This window comes from Bombus vancouverensis, chromosome 13, assembly GCF_051014615.1.
Source record: "Bombus vancouverensis nearcticus chromosome 13, iyBomVanc1_principal, whole genome shotgun sequence".
NCBI classification, from domain to species: Eukaryota; Metazoa; Arthropoda; class Insecta; order Hymenoptera; family Apidae; genus Bombus; species Bombus vancouverensis.
In genome coordinates this window covers 9,568,378-9,583,103 of record NC_134923.1, presented here as the reverse complement: position 1 = coordinate 9,583,103, position 14,726 = coordinate 9,568,378, and the positions used below count along the sequence as shown (strand labels likewise).

Sequence of the window (14,726 nt, the reverse complement as noted above, 5' to 3'; positions counted from 1 at the left end):
CCCACGTTGGAAAGAAGAGGATGCAGCTAGGCGCGTTTTCACGTCACCGGTCGGGGGACCAGGGGGACCGAGACGCGGCAGCCTGCCCATCGGGCCCTCCTCGCGTGCCGATCCATTAATTAACCATCGTCGTTTCTTACCCTCCGCGGTGAGGTCTGACTCGCTCGTAGCCCTCTCTGCAACTTCTCTAACCGTTGGAAAATTCGAGCCCCCCCATCGGGTATGTCGGTTCACGCGCCATTGAATCATCCGCGTCGTTGACGTTGGCATTCGGCATTTAGAATTTCGGATTTTTCGAGGTTTCTGGGCTTCTCGTGATTCCACTTGGATAAGACTCGAAGATTAATAGAGTGTGGTTCGACTCTGTCGTTCTGGGGTTAGGCTAACCCCGAAATGAAAATTATATTCCAATGGATACGGTCGAGATATCGAAAAATTGTTGGTTTCGGGATTTATCGTCGTTGAATCTTACCGTTTCCGAGTTGCCTGGCGAACCAACTTTTTTAAGGAAGATACGCACGGATATGTAAACGCGAAGCCGAGACGAGAGCAACTGAATTGCATTTCAAACATTTACCGCGAAGTTGCTAATGTTGAAGGTACTAGCTGCCAACTTGACGTACAAGTTTTAACTGCATGTGCGTGAGTTTACGTTCCGTTGAATTACGGGTATCCTTAGGCGAGGATGACGTTGGGTTTGACGAGGTTCCGCAATTTTATAATCTTGCTTCGATTAGATTTTAAGTTGATCCAGTCGAACCTTTGATTATTATCAATGCACGCAACTTCTGATTTCGTCTAATTAAATGCTACTGCGCTCTTCGTATCTTCGTTGTGTACCTTAATTTTTATCGATGCAGCCTTATGCGCGCGGTGAACTGTCCGAAAACGTTGGAGCAAACGGACGTTCGAATGAAGATTTCTTCGATGGCTTTCGGAAATAACCTGCAGCAGACTCTTATGAAATTCTGTCTGTTCAGAGATATTCGCGAGTCTGTCGTCGGATTATTTGCATTAAAAAGTCAGTTTGATGGACTAAACAGTCGGAAGGCACGTGTCACCGCGGAAACTTGTTTCAATATGCGATAAACCATACTCCTCTGTTAACGTGAGACGTTAGCGCTCTTATAGAGACATAGACCGTGGAAGGAAAATAAAATCGCGTCGTATGTCCGCGACTTTTATCTAGAAGGCAGGAAAACTATAGTTTTAGCCAGGGAAAACTTGTCCCTTGGTCGCTTGAGCGTCGTCGACGCGTCGGAGCTTCTACGTGCAGGGTAAAAACGAAACAAGAAACAAAGGGAAAATAAATGGAGAGACACGGGACAACGAAAGGGGCGGAAAATTATAATTTTATATCCATAGATAAAGATAGAAACGAAGAGGCGAGAATTAATAATTCAATGAAATAATGACGTGGTTCGCGTGTTTCGCGGAGAGAAACGTTGCACGATCGTCGCTTCGATCCTCGGCATCGCGATTATTACCGCTGCTTCTTCGAGTAATTAGGCGTTTTGTATCTCTCATTGGCCATCTACGCTTCACGATTTATCACTCTGCTTACAGATTAATTTTGTGCATCGCGCTTCAGTACGAAACTCTCCTTTGCTTTATCGTCCACGCAACATCCAGCTTTATCGACGTTCATTGATGTTTTTATAAACGTTGAACGTTGAGCAGAAGCAATAAACGTGTGTATGAGTCAGATACCTTTGTATCGAGTAGTCGTTAGGATTAATCAAATATCAGATTTTTAATACAGTTTAGTATATTTCTCTTTTATGTGGTAGTTATGGTTGACGTAATCACGGTTGAAGAGTGACTGGAATCAACAACATTCCACGAGCTTAAAGATGAGGAAAGAAATTCCTTCAAATTGTCGTTTCCCTTAAAATGTCTGGTTCGTTCGTTTCTTCTCTTGAACTTTCCTTTTTTATACAGAAGTCATCAAATCTTTGGATCTGTTCGACGTAATCTCGCTCGAAGGACAAGGAAACGCGAACTCGAATCGATTACATGTTTCAGAAGTTCAAAGACGAGAGAAAAATGAAAAAAGAAGCTTCTTGAATTTTTCCTTTTCGCACAGAAGTCATCGAATGGCAGTCAACGTAGATACTTGTGGATCGAAGAGTAGAAAATTCGAATTCGAATTACCACATTCGTGTACCACATTCCGCGAGTTTGAAGACGAAGGGAAACTGTAAAAAATAAATCCGAAAATCTTTTTGGATTCCTTAAAATGTCTTGAATTTTTCCTCTTGATACGTAAGTCGTGTTTTACACGTAATTAGCATAAGTTCGATCGTAGATGGACTAAGACAGTGCCGATAGGTTCGAAGCTTTTTCTTCGTAGATTTTGAGAAAAAAAAAACGAAGTTGAGACGAACATCGAGCAGCGTAGTCTTTCGCGTTAGGTTAATGCTCACGATCAATTTCACTTGCCAGCCCACAGTGTTCCCTCTCCCGAAGAACGTCGCTGCTTAATCGATACGTCGCTTTTAGACTCTCTGACAGCCTAAGCGCGTCACTATTTCAAGTCGAACTACGAATAGACAACGCTTCACCTTGTTTCCAGCTGAAATACTTCCTTCTGATAATTTTGAAACAATAATCGTGTAACTCTGAGAGTATAGAAAATGTAAATTTTGATAGATCAGTAGAGCCTGTTACATATTTTTATCAAAACGTAGTACGTGTCTCGAGGAATTTTTATTTTTCCTAGAATATCTGTATTAGATCGCTGAGAAATTACTCTCAGATTTCTGATAAATAAAACGCTGAGAAGCTAAATGTAGATTTACTGAAAAATGAAATTCAAGTTGCCGCAAGATGAATCTCACATTGCTGGAAAAACAAATGTAGATTTCTAGAAAATTGACGGAAAGCTCGATTTAACTTGCTGAAAAATTAAGCACAGAATGATGCAAGATTATATGTAACTAGTATATTCGTAGAAAATCTATGTGCACATAAATTTTCAACGAGAAGAAAAATCGAATAAGTAAAACTCTTCGTCGTTAAAATTAATTCAACCGCAAAATTAATCGTCGTGAAAATTATTTTTAAATTAGTAAATTAGTCGTCGTTAAACAACCGATGAATCGAAGACTATACGTGTAAATAGCAAGTAGAAAATTTCCCTATATCGCGTCGAGTAAAATTGAAATTTCCTGCCACAAGACATTAATAATGGCTCGCGTCCAGTACACGAGCAACGAAGAGCAGGAATCTGCTTTGACTCCGGTTTACTGCCGGGCTTTTGTAGAAAATTCAACTTGTCACGACGTTCGTTGCGCGTTTTTCGAAGAGATCTGTGCAAACGCAACAATGTAGGGCGGCGGTGAGTGACGGCAGACGGAAATACGTGGCTTTGCATGACCCGTGCTAACCCTTGTCGCGTTCACGTTTACAATCGGAAGGTGGACGTTGCATGCCTGTCGAGAAGATACTATACTAGAGAAGATACTATAGTCGCTGAAGTCCTCCGGTTTAAACCACAACTGGTAAACAGGTGACTCTGGTCGAAAGGGTGAATGAAAATCGCGTGGAAATTTTATTGCCAAGATTTCGTAGGCACGGGATTCTTACTGCTTCGACATTCAAAAATTTCCTGGGAATAAATTACTTTGCTTGGAAAGATGAAAGAGATCGTAGGAATAAATTTTATCGTGAAAATTTTCTGGACGAAATTCTTTTGGTTTAGAAATTAAGAAATTGTTTTAGAAGGAATGTTAAAAAAAAAGGTTTGTTTGGAAAAGCGAATAAAAATTACAAGGAAATGTCGTTGGAGTTTAAAAGTTTAAAGTTTAGATTTGACAATTTAGAAATTTTGTTCGAAGGAAGATTCTTTTTGAGAGGAATGATTTTGCTTAGAAACGAAGGGAAGTTAGAAATAATTTTCCAATTTTCCTGATCTTTGTACTTTCTTCGGTACACGCGGATTCGTTATTGTATTGGAAGCTTCCTTGCTAAAAGTTTCAAGAAAGGTTAATTGGGCCATTGTCAAGCAGAGTGTCTGCTTCTTTTAATTGAAGGGTTCTTTGACGTGTCTTTGAGAAGCTTCTTAGTTCCTCAAGCAGTTTTCTGTTGTAAAACAGCGAAGCGACTCGAGAAAGTGGCGAGTTACAGTTTACGTAACACTTTGCAAAAATTCTCGTGCGGTTGTTTGACAAAAAATAAAAAAAAAGAATAAGCAATTAATATCGTCTCAAATCAAAGAAGATACCGATTAAATATACTTCCATACAGAATCATCTACGCCTATTCCAATATCCAATTAGACTCACAATTTTCCAAACTCACATCTATTTTTATCTCTATTAATAGTCTTCGATTTTATTCTAAAAAAAATCGTCGATAACTTTCACACAAACAAATCAAAGAAGAAATTAATAAAATCCCTACACAGAATGTTCTACGATTATTCCAATATGTATTTAATCGCGCCCACGACTTTTCCAACCTACCCTTATTTTCACCCGTATCGATGATTTTCGATTCTCAAAGAACCGACAACAACTTTCCTACGAACAAATGAAAAAGAAATCAATTAAGAACAGTTCAACACAGAATCTCCTACAGTCTTTGCGATATTTAACTGTAGCTGCCACAATTCCCCAAACCTACCCTTATTTTCACCCGTATCGATGATTTTCGATTCTCAAAGAACCGACAACAACTTTCCTACGAACAAATGAAAAAGAAATCAATTAAGAACAGTTCAACACAGAATCTCCTACAGTCTTTGCGATATTTAACTGTAGCTGCCACAATTCCCCAAACCTACCCCTATTCTCAACCGTATTAACGATCTTCGTTTTCGAAAGAACATCGTGTCCACCGCTAAGAATCAACCGGAAACACGTAACGGAGTCATCGAGATGAAGCGTAACGGTGACTCAACAGTGCCGTGCACGAGCACAATGAGTCGTTTTAGCAGATTTTCGGGGTAGAACTGGATGGAGAGGCGTTTACAGAGACGTAATCCAACGGAGGGGCAGGGGTGCGTCGATCGAGTGGTTTGACAGCGGGGTAGTTTAGTCAGAGATATATATATATATTTCTAATACTATTAGCCGGTGTTCCGTTACACAACGACAGATGGACGAGCAGATATATCCGCTCTGTTTGGATCGACGCTGTTCGGGGGTGCAGCTGCGTGTGTGTAAACCGTACCGCCGCTGTTTGTGCCTCGACATCAATTGATAGTTTGGGTAAACGGGCTGCAGAGGGAGAAAGAAAGGGAAAACAGAGAGGAAAAAGGGCCGAGCCGCGGTGGTTTCTTCTTCGATTTGCTATTTCGCGTTCGATTAATTGTCTGATCTTCGCCGCGAATATTCTACTTTGCTCTTGATTTCCATCTTGTCGACATCTATCGATGAATTTTTACTTATCGCGCGCTATCAATGGTTCGACTATCTTCTTTATTGTACTTTTACGTTTCATAGTACGACGCAAGGCTTATATTGTATAAAAAAAAAAAAGGAGGAAGAAAGAAAGGAAAATTGCATTAGTTCGCGGCAAGTTATATCGTACAATATTGGTCGTCTTATCTTTATCGTCCACCTTCTTGTATTACGATATTACGACAAGATTCTTAGGTCATCTCTGTTTTTACGAATGTATAGAAATTTCAAGTTATTTTATATATTTGTTATTCCTTCTTGAGAAGCAAGTACTTCATTTAAAAAATTATTCTTCACTTGTTGCTTCTTAAATTCAGCCCAAGGTTATATCTACCCATGTGAAAGTATTACAGTTGCCATTACAAGATCGCTATCGTACATTTTGCTATCATATATGAACTTTCAATAAAAAAAAAAAATGCAAGCGATGCTATTGACAAAAGTATTCTGTAAGAAAATTCGTGGATGAAGATGGTAGAAAATGAACAAAGTTGTACTAATCGAAACGCAGATTATTTTAACCGGAAATCTTGTTAATTACTTTTCTATCGAATTTTCCTACCTCTGCTATTCATCGAATATCGAAAAGAAAAATTTTACTCTGCTGCAAGATAAAAGAGATGATAATGTTTCGATCAGTAATTTCATTCCACATAGAAATTTCACGAGGGAACCGAATGCATCGGTCTTGGTCGACGATATTCGAATTCTAATGCGATATTCCGTGGCGGATGGGTGGCAGGCTGCATACGTACGAGATAATTCAATTAACCTCGGGTAGTCGGCTCCTGGAAATACAATTCGAGGTCCCTGCACGTTGTACACGGCAAGACTGTTACGAATCGGGCCGAGTAGTTGCCGGATAATTGTACATATCGCGGTCGAGGGTTCCTTCACGAGATCGTTCAACAATTAGGCGTTCCCACTTTCGCCTCGTTATCCGTCGATCAGATTCGCGTTGTTATGGCGTTGAAAACTACCCCGACGAACTATTCCTCCGCATGATTTTTCCGAATTAACTCGAGTATCCATATACGTCGAACGAACTTGATCTTTATCTTCTCTTTCGTTTAAATCTTTCCCAATTTCTTCGTATTTTTATCTTTGAAATTTTACGAAAATCCTGTTTTATTTGAAATTCCTCCAGTTTAGTTGGTTATTTTCTATCTTGCTAATTTTTTACTGAATTTTCATTCTTTTTGGAAATGTCGTTCTATTTGTCTAAAACTCTGGCGTCTTTCACTTTTGGAAAAATATTTAGAAAATAAACTATCGGATAGGTTTCACGTAAGATACACTTGTTGGTGATGTTAAATAATCAAAAATTACGGCAATCTCGTTAGATTCAAGGAAATATCACGAGGACGTGAAATTGCGTGAACACCGAAACTCAGACGAGACTTTCACGCGTTTACGAGAACTTATGAAAATTCCATTCTGCTGGAGGAAATCCATCAGTCGTCTCTCGGTAGACGTCTCAGTGTCAGAAATGACTGTAGCGCGGATTTTTATGTAATTTCGTATTTTTAGAAACGTGATTAAACAAGTGGAAGCTAAGTAATTTATTTCCTTCGTTGAACGTTATAACAAGCGTCGTACTCTGGATATTTCCTATATTTTTTCATATTGCGTGCGTTTTAGTAATTTTAAGCGTCCTATAAATGCATCGAATTTCGCAGTCTAGCAATGACGATTTTAGGATTTTTGCTTCGAAAATCGGAAGCAAACCCGACGAGTCGTCGACCTTTCATCCCCCCAAACTGTCATCCAAGAATCAGACACTCGACCGTGGAATTCTCTTTAATCGCGCGTCTCATCCGCCACGACAGTCCGCGATCGATCAAGCACGAACGCTTATCAAGAGGACCGAGGCACACGCGCGAGCGGAGAATTCGAAAATCGCGAGGCGCCGCGCAGACGGCGTATCCAGCTTTTTCTTCGGCCGTTTGGTTGTTTGTTCCGGCCGTTTCGCCGGTTAGCTACTCGACTGCCCTTCCCTTTTTCGCTTTTCCATCCACCGTATTCTTCTTCTCGTAGAAAACACAAAATACGTAATAAGCATGCAACGATTTCGGAAATTATTTTCCAACTATCATTGCTGTCATAAAAATAACGTACGCACGTATCGCGTGTATTGTAAGAAACATTTTGACGTTTTTTTTTATAATCGATACACTGTGAATTTTATTAACTTTTGCACTGAAACTGTGCCACTGTATATATTAGGTTGGCAACTAAGTGATTGCGGATTTTGTCAGTACCACCTAATGACAAAATCCGCAATCACTTAGTTGCCAACCCAATATATTTATTCGCCGCTCTTATCAAACGTAAATCCATTTTGTAAACCTATGGTGTCTTTCTACGCCTTGGCGGACAAATGGAAGTTGGAAATCCATACTTGTGTATAATAACTTCTGTTAAAATAATTAACATTTAGTATAAACAACATTAACAAAAAAAAAAAAATAAAAGCTAATATCGTCGAGCCAAACATCTGTCGATAACAGGTGATCTCGATTGTCCTTGTCAATTACGACACTTTTTTCTAAAATTCTAGTGTTTCTCGCATTGCTTGTTCCTTCTGACTTACTCCACCATTGTGTCTGCTTCTTATTTTCCAAATTTCCGTTTATCCGCCGCTCTAGCTACGATAATACGAAATATCCTTTCCAGAGATTGTAATTTTTGTGTTCGAGAAGCTAATTGGTTCGTCGTGGATGTCGCGGTTTTAGGTTTGGTCGCTGACGATCCGACAGACTGCCGAGAGAAAGGAGGCGGCCTGTGGATGGGGTTGGAACTCGGCCTCGTCGGCGTGACGCTATTCCGGGAATGTGGGAATCACCACGGCTGTGATTCAGTTCATATTACCCACGTTTCGCGGTAAGTAATACGCTTGGTGTATGATTACGGCTGTTTGTCGCCAGCGAAATCCGGCCACCGGTCTGCGGCCGTGATTAACGACCTTTTCTTTCGTTTTCTTGCGGGTTTTCGAACGGGTTAAAGAAGAAGAGGACGGCGCAGAAGATTTTCAGATTCGATTTTCGAGTTACAAATGGCTGAGCATTGGTTTAGCCCTGTTGCGTTATTTCGGTTATCTTCCACTCGATCGTATTTCTCTGTCACTAACAGATTTCTCAAGCTCGAGAGGAAACACCGAGCAATCATCGATCCTTATTTTTCTATCACTGACAAGCTTCCTCCATTGCAGAGGAAAACGAAGCAAACGCGCCAGAGATTTTGTAAATCATCGGTCTTCTCGATCGTCGAAATAAGAGCGAGATTCGAACGTAAAAGCTGGAAGCTCGCAGCAGGGTTAACGATAGAAGCATGGAAGATCAGGTTTTTTATTTTCCAAAAAATTTTAAAGCGTTTTTGAGGATATTAGCGTTCATTTTTGCTGAGATATGTATAATTTTGTGTGCTGAACTGGGTTAAATGCGTAGTAGAGATACTTGTATGTGAATATCAGTGTGCGGAGGAATGTGTGAGCGCGGTGTCTCGAAACAGATGAACGTGAACTAGTCAGTCGGTTAACAATCGGGTATAGAGGAAAGTGCTGAGACGCGTGCAAGTGTGTATCGATGAATATATAAGAAATCGTCCATGAAATAAATATATTACTATTTTAATATTAATCCTCGACATAAATTTAGTGTTCCTATAACATTATTTCGACTTCAGAGATCCACAATTCTCAACAATTTTATATACTTGCCTATTTCGTTATATTAATTTTATTTTGATTAATTACGCATAACACGCTTAGGTATACGCATATTGCAAGTTGACAGTTTACTGTTAAGGCATCTTTGTATTAGGTGGTCGGAAAAGTTTCTTTCGTTTTATAAGGAAGTAATGAATGCACATTTCCCGTTTTATATTATTTTATCGAATTACGTATGATCCATTTTGTTCTATCAAAAACGTTCGACAGATTAGGTTTCATGTTTGCATAAAGATGCATCGTTGTAAAAGGCGTGTCTGACACTTTCCGAACAACCTAATATTTCGAGAATTTTCTTACCTCAACTTGAGTGTTTTGGGAAGAGAAGAATGTTATAAATATCAATAAATATATCCATCTACGGTAACCATCTTCTTTTTCCTTATTCTCTGTTAATAGAAATAAAATGGAGTAACAGCGTGCAAATTGTCGACGTGGAAATAACGTAACGTGGGAATGAAGAAAATTTCCGTCCATATTCGTCGAAGAAGATTTGCCGCGAAGAGATGCCAATCGATGGCAGGTTTTGCTTGTAAGACAAATTTTTTTGATGTTTAACAGCGTAGGATGGGTGGAAGTAAGGTGCCTTTGGAAAGAGACGTACAACATATGGAGATATCGTGGTGAACACACCTGTGACGAGTTATATCACGCAACGCCCATTACTGTCGCGGACGGTTCCACGTCGAAAACGAGTCTCTTATTCTGCTGACAGTCAACGCCTTCTAATCGCATCCATTACAGATATGTACAACCGATTGATATCTCTTTGAGTTTCTTCCACATCTTTCATTTCAGTTACAAGATAATTCTATACTTTTATAGTACAGTTCAGTAGTAACGTTTTCCGATAAAACGACTGGGAATCGACGAATGGAATTAAATTAATAAATTAATACTAATTTTAATATTCTTCTTAATATTCGCAAATCGAAGAAACAAATTTAACAAACCTTTGTCTTACGTTTGATGAATATTTCACATTAATAATAAGCTTTTGTCAACTTGTATTACTCGATATTGATGTTATCCGAGTAGAATGGCAAGAAATTGAAATGTAGAAATAGAAGAAGCGTTCGAAGTTTGCAAAACGATCTCAGAAACTTGCGAAATTACCATCCTACTGTGTTTAATAGTTGTTTTGTACCAACTTTTTCAATGTCGATATTCTTCCTTAAAAAATGTTGAAACGGATTGAAAAATATAATAGAAATCAACTTTATGTCGTCAACCTTCGTCATTTCACAAATATTCCCTATGAAAAAAAATCCTCGAAGCTCATAAATAATGTAACAATCTGCACTTTTCTTACAGATTTCAAAATTCTCGAGGAATCGTGTTCGACGTCTCGAGAATATTTCTCAATAAACGCTGAAACCCGTAAGAGTGAAAAAGTCATCGAAGAAAGTCCCGAAGAAATTTGAAAAACCACCGAAGACTATAAAAATCAACCTACTCCAACGATAGCTTCGCGTCAATCTCGTCAACGTTCTCTACTTCGCCAATATCCCCTTTAAAAAGTAGCCCACAAAGTCGACGAATGACTCGAGAAACTTTTCTCCTCTGCTCGCGAACACCAAAATTCTTAAACCGAAGAAAATTCCAACTGAGCTTTCGCGCCACCTCGGAAAATCTCCGAACCACCGAAAACTATAAAAATCATGCCGCTTCGTGCCCAACGATAGTTTCACGTCGATCACGTCGACCTCGCCACTTCGCCAATATCCCCTTTAAAAAGTAACTCACAAAGCTCTAGAATCGTTCGAGAAACTTTCCTCTTCTACCGGCAAATCCCGAAATTTTCAAACGTACGTTTCAGATCGATGAACGCTAAAAATCCGCGAACAAAAGAGGACAAAAAAGAAAAAAAAAAAAATAGAGTGCGAAAATCATCGGAGAAGATTCCAATTCCACTTTGCTTTACCTCGAAAAATCGCTCGAAAAACTATAAAAATCACCTCCGCTGTACGTTCGATTGTTCGTGCTAAGCTCGTCAACGTTCGCCACGAAACACCATGTACCCGCGGCAAGCATCCCTCTTTGTCTCTCGATGCAGAGTCAAAAGGGCGATCGTGGAAACTGGCCACGTTCCTGGAGCGCAAAGGCTGCCAGTTACACGGCGGGTCGACGGGGCTGGCGTTAAATTCAGCCGTCAGAGAGCTTTCAGCGGGGTTCAGCAACAGCGTCAGCAACTCTGTTCCCTCGGCTCGTCCGGCAACGCATCCACCCGCCCTCTCGCGTCATATACGTGTCTTTGTGTGTACGCGCGTACATCCGTATGTTGTACGTGTGTGCATCGCGAGCTGCTAGCCGACCAACTCGTCACGCATATGCTGCAACGACCTTTTGCATCAAAAGCTTTGTTTATGGGCCGAGGAGATTTATAGGCCGCGCGACGATGTACGCGGCCGGTATGCGTCGTGGTTTGTTAGATCTTGGTTCTCGAAATACGACCGTGGCGGAAGGAGGTTTGAACCGCAGCGTGGAATCGCGACAGGTAGTCCACAGGGTTCAGACTTTGCGTGGAAAAAATTCCATATGAGTTTCAGACGAAGGGAAGTCTGGATTTTTGACGCGACTGTTTCTCATTTCGAGTCGACGAATGACAAATCGATCGTTTGCGTGTAATACTTTTACTGGTAAAGTAGGCTGATAGGATTCAGATTTTACGAGGAAAAATTTACGATGAATTTCCACGAAAGGAGGAAAGTTTAATTAACAATTGATGAATGGAATTGATGAATGACAAATTCATGAATTTTAGTTCGACGCTCATACTGCTACGCGCATCCGCAAGATGGTCCACGAAGTTGAGATTGCGCGAGCAAGAAAAGCCAGACGAGTTTCGAAAGAGGAAAAGTTGAAATTCTCGACGTGATTTTTTTCCAATCGATGAATTTGCCATTCACTTTCGCCATCATGCACACTGTGGTCCTAGTTTCGTGTGTCCAAATTGCGTTGATAGCTTGGTTCTTAAGAAGTACACGTAGCAACGTGTATTTGACTAATTCTCGTGTGTAGTTTATTCTAAAATTTAAAGTGACACAAAATTTTATTTACGCGACAGAATTTCATATAATATCGTGTTTTCACCAGTATAATATTTCAGGGAATTGTATCAATTTCTAGTAGCAGGTAAATATTTTCACGGTGGAACTAATTAGTTTCGCTCGCTGCTTGTCTTCGTTTCTCAATACACCGCAGGTAATGCGCACCACAAATGCAAACTGCTTCCAAAGATCAGCTCAAAGCAACATCAAGCCTTATCCTATCGTATCCGTACTACTCACGAAATCAAAGTAATTTTACCCTGCCGAGTCTCGATCCTTCTCTTACGGTTTCATATACACCTTGCGACTAATTAATATCGCAAGAATCTGCCATCTTTTATTACCTTCTTTAATAACGTGGAACTCAAGAACCGCAGAATATATTTATTAGTTGCAGGAATTATTAATTTCGCGAACAGGAGCTCGCGTAGCAAACTTCGATATTTCTCCTCTTTTACGTAATCGTAAACGACGTTTCTGTCGCGTTCGCCAACGAACACGCTGTCATCGATTCCAGAATTGCGTAATGTAACTGCTCGATCAAGAATTCCCAATGTTCTTCTATTTAATCCGAAAATTTATTTATATAACGCAAAACAATGTTCATTCTCTCTTTATTTGCAACTTGAACAGTTTCAAAGTCGATGCTAAATACTAAATCGGTTTTTCCTTTTTCCATGATCGACACAAAATTCGCTGTGAGAAACCAACGGTTTCGTATAATTTTCTTTCGTTTTCTATCATCGCTAAGAAGTCTTACGTAACGCAAGGGTATCGGTTATTTTACGATCACGAACACCACTGTCAAGGAACTCTAATTCTACCGGCTTCGTAGCTTCACCGAGTCAACGATGCCGAGAAATAAATTAAATGGAAAATCAATTTCACACCGAGGCTCGTCCGACCCGATTTATATTTTCGCAGTTAAAAATCGAGCGAGAGTAATCGTAGAAGCGTCGTAATCGTTCGAGTGATCGCGATATCGCGCGAAATTCAACGCAATGTTGCGCAACATTTGGTTGGAGGCGGACGAATCGTCAGGTGGATCGCGATAAATAAAGTCGCAAGAGCGCAAGAAGCCGACGAGGCCAGCGAACCGAGCGACGGAGGAAACACTTTCAAAGGAAATGCACACCAGCAGACAGAGATTTACGGGGATGATAGAGCGGCCCGTTTTTATCGCACCGGCGAGACCAACAAAACGTTCGATATCCGCTCGGTGACCGGTCGATGCGCGTTTCGCGAGTCGCTTGCGAGATCGTTCTGTCGTCTCACCGACTCTTCCCCGTCCCTGTCTTTTCATTTCGTCATTAATCCTTCTTCAATCGTATCCTATATTTTCGACATATTCCATCAAGTACAATTTTTTATTCGAATGATATCGTTAACGCGTTGCGGACGCGCTCGCTGGTGCAAAGTGTTTCACGGGATTACTAGGATCAAGAGGAAAGTTATCTGAAAATCCGAAATTACGAAATTTCGTCAAAAAATCGATAGATTTGGAGAAAGCTTGTACTCACGATGGTATTTTATTTCAAAGTGCAATGTTTTATTCGAACAGCGTTATCAACGCATTAGAAATGCACCTGGCGCGATGCGAAGGTTTAAAATTCGTTTTAGAAAATTCCGAGGGTTAGAAAGCAAGTTATTTGAAGATCCTGTTCCTCGGAATTCGCCAGAAATCGATAGAATTTGAGAAAACTGTAATTGTAATTATAATTGCACTGTTTGGTAATGTACTATTCCTTGGATCTACTTTAGAAATAAATCATTAACGATTAGACGATACCATTTTATAAATCGCATGATTACTTAGTGTACGTTCTTTATCTTATAGAAACTTCTTCATAAATCAATAGTCGGCAAAAAAAGTAGACGAAGAGGATGCTCTTACGCGAGGCTAACTTCCATGTGAAATTTACTTAATACATGTTTGTAACGATATACAAATTTCGGTACAGATATAGCAAATTATCAAATAACAGCGTGAAATATTTGTAGCGGTAGAAAGAAAATGCTATTCGAGGCATAAAGGGTTAATATGAAAAATATATGATATTTAGAATAAAATGAAAATGTAAAAACTGCTTTAGTGTATTTCTATGTAATTGATATAATTTAGTTTGATCCCTCGTCAATTACGGTATAATGTAATGATAAATTATTAGCTTTGTTTACACAATATATAAAAATACATAGATTAAATCTATTTGAAGAATCACACATGATTATACTCGCCCTACGTAACACATGTTTCATTGTATTAGTATAAGTTTCAAGATAACAATTACTCCCGTCCAGTGTATGTAAATATACGATTAAATCTTCTCAATGATGTTTTCATTAACAAATTTGATTGAATTGATGAAATCATATTACCAGAAACGAACCAGAAATATACAGAAACGCCATATGATTTTATAAAATCGCACAACTATGTATAACAACGTATCGAATTAAACTACATACAGTTGCTGACGAAAGTATCGTAGACACTTCTAGACGTCTTGCTATGATCATATTTTCTGTATATTACGTTGTACG

At 39.6% G+C, this 14,726-nt stretch overlaps 1 long non-coding RNA gene across 1 annotated transcript in view; it reads left to right on the top strand.

The window, feature by feature from the left end:
* LOC143303530 (uncharacterized) overlaps positions 1-14,304 on the top strand; it is a 159,419-nt gene extending 145,115 nt beyond the window's left edge. Inside the window, exons 4-5 of the long non-coding RNA XR_013059922.1 lie at positions 8,141-8,288; positions 9,532-14,304. This is a non-coding gene — a long non-coding RNA (uncharacterized LOC143303530). The remainder of the gene's footprint in view (positions 1-8,140; positions 8,289-9,531) is intronic.
* The last annotated feature ends 422 nt before the right edge of the window (positions 14,305-14,726 follow it).